This window comes from Oncorhynchus nerka, linkage group LG14 (assembly GCF_034236695.1).
Source record: "Oncorhynchus nerka isolate Pitt River linkage group LG14, Oner_Uvic_2.0, whole genome shotgun sequence".
NCBI lineage: Eukaryota > Metazoa > Chordata > Actinopteri > Salmoniformes > Salmonidae > Oncorhynchus > Oncorhynchus nerka.
Genome location: NC_088409.1, coordinates 6,666,307 through 6,673,201, shown reverse-complemented (window position 1 = coordinate 6,673,201; position 6,895 = coordinate 6,666,307).

Sequence of the window (6,895 nt, the reverse complement as noted above, 5' to 3'; positions counted from 1 at the left end):
TTTTAATTTTAATTTTAATTTTAATTTTAATTTTAATTTTAATTTTAATTTTAATTTTAATTTTAATTTTAATTTTAATTTTAATTTTAATTTTAATTTTAATTTTAATTTTAATTTTAATTTTAATTTTAATTTTAATTTTAATTTTAATTTTAATTTTAATTTTAATTTTAATTTTAATTTTAATTTTAATTTTAATTTTAATTTTAATTTTAATTTTAATTTTAATTTTAATTTTAATTTTAATTTTAATTTTAATTTTAATTTTAATTTTAATTTTAATTTTAATTTTAATTTTAATTTTAATTTTAATTTTAATTTTAATTTTAATTTTAATTTTAATTTTAATTTTAATTTTAATTTTAATTTTAATTTTAATTTTAATTTTAATTTTAATTTTAATTTTAATTTTAATTTTAATTTTAATTTTAATTTTAATTTTAATTTTAATTTTAATTTTAATTTTAATTTTAATTTTAATTTTAATTTTAATTTTAATTTTAATTTTAATTTTAATTTTAATTTTAATTTTAATTTTAATTTTAATTTTAATTTTAATTTTAATTTTAATTTTAATTTTAATTTTAATTTTAATTTTAATTTTAATTTTAATTTTAATTTTAATTTTAATTTTAATTTTAATTTTAATTTTAATTTTAATTTTAATTTTAATTTTAATTTTAATTTTTTAATTTTAATTTTAATTTTAATTTTAATTTTAATTTTAATTTTAATTTTAATTTTAATTTTAATTTTAATTTTAATTTTAATTTTAATTTTAATTTTAATTTTAATTTTAATTTTAATTTTAATTTTAATTTTAATTTTAATTTTAATTTTAATTTTAATTTTAATTTTAATTTTAATTTTAATTTTAATTTTAATTTTAATTTTAATTTTAATTTTAATTTTAATTTTAATTTTAATTTTAATTTTAATTTTAATTTTAATTTTAATTTTAATTTTAATTTTAATTTTAATTTTAATTTTAATTTTAATTTTAATTTTAATTTTAATTTTAATTTTAATTTTAATTTTAATTTTAATTTTAATTTTAATTTTAATTTTAATTTTAATTTTAATTTTAATTTTAATTTTAATTTTAATTTTAATTTTAATTTTAATTTTAATTTTAATTTTAATTTTAATTTTAATTTTAATTTTAATTTTAATTTTAATTTTAATTTTAATTTTAATTTTAATTTTAATTTTAATTTTAATTTTAATTTTAATTTTAATTTTAATTTTTTAATTTTAATTTTAATTTTAATTTTAATTTTAATTTTAATTTTAATTTTAATTTTAATTTTAATTTTAATTTTTTAATTTTAATTTTAATTTTAATTTTAATTTTAATTTTAATTTTAATTTTAATTTTAATTTTAATTTTAATTTTAATTTTAATTTTAATTTTAATTTTAATTTTAATTTTAATTTTAATTTTAATTTTAATTTTAATTTTAATTTTAATTTTAATTTTAATTTTAATTTTAATTTTAATTTTAATTTTAATTTTAATTTTAATTTTAATTTTAATTTTAATTTTAATTTTAATTTTAATTTTAATTTTAATTTTAATTTTAATTTTAATTTTAATTTTAATTTTAATTTTAATTTTAATTTTAATTTTAATTTTAATTTTAATTTTAATTTTAATTTTAATTTTAATTTTAATTTTAATTTTAATTTTAATTTTAATTTTAATTTTTTTAATTTTAATTTTAATTTTAATTTTAATTTTAATTTTAATTTTAATTTTAATTTTAATTTTAATTTTAATTTTAATTTTAATTTTAATTTTAATTTTAATTTTAATTTTAATTTTAATTTTAATTTTAATTTTAATTTTAATTTTAATTTTAATTTTAATTTTAATTTTAATTTTAATTTTAATTTTAATTTTAATTTTAATTTTAATTTTAATTTTAATTTTAATTTTAATTTTAATTTTTTAATTTTAATTTTAATTTTAATTTTAATTTTAATTTTAATTTTAATTTTAATTTTAATTTTAATTTTAATTTTAATTTTAATTTTAATTTTAATTTTAATTTTAATTTTAATTTTAATTTTAATTTTAATTTTAATTTTAATTTTAATTTTAATTTTAATTTTAATTTTAATTTTAATTTTAATTTTAATTTTAATTTTAATTTTAATTTTAATTTTAATTTTAATTTTAATTTTAATTTTAATTTTAATTTTAATTTTAATTTTAATTTTAATTTTAATTTTAATTTTAATTTTAATTTTAATTTTAATTTTAATTTTAATTTTAATTTTAATTTTAATTTTAATTTTAATTTTAATTTTAATTTTAATTTTAATTTTAATTTTTTTAATTTTAATTTTAATTTTAATTTTAATTTTAATTTTAATTTTAATTTTAATTTTAATTTTAATTTTAATTTTAATTTTAATTTTAATTTTAATTTTAATTTTAATTTTAATTTTAATTTTAATTTTAATTTTAATTTTAATTTTAATTTTAATTTTAATTTTAATTTTAATTTTAATTTTAATTTTAATTTTAATTTTAATTTTAATTTTAATTTTAATTTTAATTTTAATTTTAATTTTAATTTTTTAATTTTAATTTTAATTTTAATTTTAATTTTAATTTTAATTTTAATTTTAATTTTAATTTTAATTTTAATTTTAATTTTAATTTTAATTTTAATTTTAATTTTAATTTTAATTTTAATTTTTTAATTTTAATTTTAATTTTAATTTTAATTTTAATTTTAATTTTAATTTTAATTTTAATTTTTTAATTTTAATTTTAATTTTAATTTTAATTTTAATTTTAATTTTAATTTTAATTTTAATTTTAATTTTTTTAATTTTAATTTTAATTTTAATTTTAATTTTAATTTTAATTTTAATTTTAATTTTAATTTTAATTTTAATTTTAATTTTAATTTTAATTTTAATTTTAATTTTAATTTTAATTTTAATTTTAATTTTAATTTTAATTTTAATTTTAATTTTAATTTTAATTTTAATTTTAATTTTAATTTTAATTTTAATTTTAATTTTAATTTTAATTTTAATTTTAATTTTAATTTTAATTTTAATTTTAATTTTAATTTTAATTTTAATTTTAATTTTAATTTTAATTTTAATTTTAATTTTAATTTTAATTTTAATTTTAATTTTAATTTTAATTTTAATTTTAATTTTAATTTTAATTTTAATTTTAATTTTAATTTTAATTTTAATTTTAATTTTAATTTTAATTTTAATTTTAATTTTAATTTTAATTTTAATTTTAATTTTAATTTTAATTTTAATTTTAATTTTAATTTTAATTTTAATTTTAATTTTAATTTTAATTTTAATTTTAATTTTAATTTTAATTTTAATTTTAATTTTTTTAATTTTAATTTTAATTTTAATTTTAATTTTAATTTTAATTTTAATTTTAATTTTAATTTTAATTTTAATTTTAATTTTAATTTTAATTTTAATTTTAATTTTAATTTTAATTTTAATTTTAATTTTAATTTTAATTTTAATTTTAATTTTAATTTTAATTTTAATTTTAATTTTAATTTTAATTTTAATTTTAATTTTAATTTTAATTTTAATTTTAATTTTAATTTTAATTTTAATTTTAATTTTAATTTTAATTTTAATTTTAATTTTAATTTTAATTTTAATTTTAATTTTAATTTTAATTTTAATTTTAATTTTAATTTTAATTTTAATTTTAATTTTAATTTTAATTTTAATTTTAATTTTAATTTTAATTTTAATTTTTTTAATTTTAATTTTAATTTTAATTTTAATTTTAATTTTAATTTTAATTTTAATTTTAATTTTAATTTTAATTTTAATTTTAATTTTAATTTTAATTTTAATTTTAATTTTAATTTTAATTTTAATTTTAATTTTAATTTTAATTTTAATTTTAATTTTAATTTTAATTTTAATTTTAATTTTAATTTTAATTTTAATTTTAATTTTAATTTTAATTTTAATTTTAATTTTAATTTTAATTTTAATTTTAATTTTAATTTTAATTTTAATTTTAATTTTAATTTTAATTTTAATTTTAATTTTAATTTTAATTTTAATTTTAATTTTAATTTTAATTTTAATTTTAATTTTAATTTTAATTTTAATTTTAATTTTAATTTTAATTTTAATTTTAATTTTAATTTTAATTTTAATTTTAATTTTAATTTTAATTTTTTAATTTTAATTTTAATTTTAATTTTAATTTTAATTTTAATTTTAATTTTAATTTTAATTTTAATTTTAATTTTAATTTTAATTTTAATTTTAATTTTAATTTTAATTTTAATTTTAATTTTAATTTTAATTTTAATTTTAATTTTAATTTTAATTTTAATTTTAATTTTAATTTTAATTTTAATTTTAATTTTAATTTTAATTTTAATTTTAATTTTAATTTTAATTTTAATTTTAATTTTAATTTTAATTTTAATTTTAATTTTAATTTTAATTTTAATTTTAATTTTAATTTTAATTTTAATTTTAATTTTAATTTTAATTTTAATTTTAATTTTAATTTTAATTTTAATTTTAATTTTAATTTTAATTTTAATTTTAATTTTAATTTTAATTTTAATTTTAATTTTAATTTTAATTTTAATTTTAATTTTAATTTTAATTTTAATTTTAATTTTAATTTTAATTTTAATTTTAATTTTAATTTTAATTTTAATTTTAATTTTTTAATTTTAATTTTAATTTTAATTTTAATTTTAATTTTAATTTTAATTTTAATTTTAATTTTAATTTTAATTTTAATTTTAATTTTAATTTTAATTTTAATTTTAATTTTAATTTTAATTTTAATTTTAATTTTAATTTTTTAATTTTAATTTTAATTTTAATTTTAATTTTAATTTTAATTTTAATTTTAATTTTAATTTTAATTTTAATTTTAATTTTAATTTTAATTTTAATTTTAATTTTAATTTTAATTTTAATTTTAATTTTAATTTTAATTTTAATTTTAATTTTAATTTTAATTTTAATTTTAATTTTAATTTTAATTTTAATTTTAATTTTAATTTTAATTTTAATTTTAATTTTAATTTTAATTTTAATTTTAATTTTAATTTTAATTTTAATTTTAATTTTAATTTTAATTTTAATTTTAATTTTAATTTTAATTTTAATTTTAATTTTAATTTTAATTTTAATTTTAATTTTAATTTTAATTTTTAATTTTAATTTTAATTTTAATTTTAATTTTAATTTTAATTTTAATTTTAATTTTAATTTTAATTTTAATTTTAATTTTAATTTTAATTTTAATTTTAATTTTAATTTTAATTTTAATTTTAATTTTAATTTTAATTTTAATTTTAATTTTAATTTTAATTTTAATTTTAATTTTAATTTTAATTTTAATTTTAATTTTAATTTTAATTTTAATTTTAATTTTAATTTTAATTTTAATTTTAATTTTAATTTTAATTTTAATTTTAATTTTAATTTTAATTTTAATTTTAATTTTAATTTTAATTTTAATTTTAATTTTAATTTTAATTTTAATTTTAATTTTAATTTTAATTTTAATTTTAATTTTAATTTTAATTTTAATTTTAATTTTAATTTTAATTTTAATTTTAATTTTAATTTTTTAATTTTAATTTTAATTTTAATTTTAATTTTAATTTTAATTTTAATTTTTAATTTTAATTTTAATTTTAATTTTAATTTTAATTTTAATTTTAATTTTAATTTTAATTTTAATTTTAATTTTAATTTTAATTTTAATTTTTTAATTTTAATTTTAATTTTAATTTTAATTTTAATTTTTTTAATTTTAATTTTAATTTTAATTTTAATTTTAATTTTAATTTTAATTTTAATTTTAATTTTAATTTTAATTTTAATTTTAATTTTAATTTTAATTTTAATTTTAATTTTAATTTTAATTTTAATTTTAATTTTAATTTTAATTTTAATTTTAATTTTAATTTTAATTTTAATTTTAATTTTAATTTTAATTTTAATTTTAATTTTAATTTTAATTTTAATTTTAATTTTAATTTTAATTTTAATTTTAATTTTAATTTTAATTTTAATTTTAATTTTAATTTTAATTTTAATTTTAATTTTAATTTTAATTTTAATTTTAATTTTAATTTTAATTTTAATTTTAATTTTAATTTTAATTTTAATTTTAATTTTAATTTTAATTTTAATTTTAATTTTAATTTTAATTTTAATTTTAATTTTAATTTTAATTTTAATTTTAATTTTAATTTTAATTTTAATTTTAATTTTAATTTTAATTTTAATTTTAATTTTAATTTTAATTTTAATTTTAATTTTAATTTTAATTTTAATTTTAATTTTAATTTTAATTTTAATTTTAATTTTAATTTTAATTTTAATTTTAATTTTAATTTTAATTTTAATTTTAATTTTAATTTTTTTAATTTTAATTTTAATTTTAATTTTAATTTTAATTTTAATTTTAATTTTAATTTTAATTTTAATTTTAATTTTAATTTTAATTTTAATTTTAATTTTAATTTTAATTTTAATTTTAATTTTAATTTTAATTTTAATTTTAATTTTAATTTTAATTTTAATTTTAATTTTAATTTTAATTTTAATTTTAATTTTAATTTTAATTTTAATTTTAATTTTAATTTTAATTTTAATTTTAATTTTAATTTTAATTTTAATTTTAATTTTAATTTTAATTTTAATTTTAATTTTAATTTTAATTTTAATTTTAATTTTAATTTTAATTTTAATTTTAATTTTAATTTTAATTTTAATTTTAATTTTAATTTTAATTTTAATTTTAATTTTAATTTTAATTTTAATTTTAATTTTAATTTTAATTTTAATTTTAATTTTAATTTTAATTTTAATTTTAATTTTAATTTTTTTAATTTTA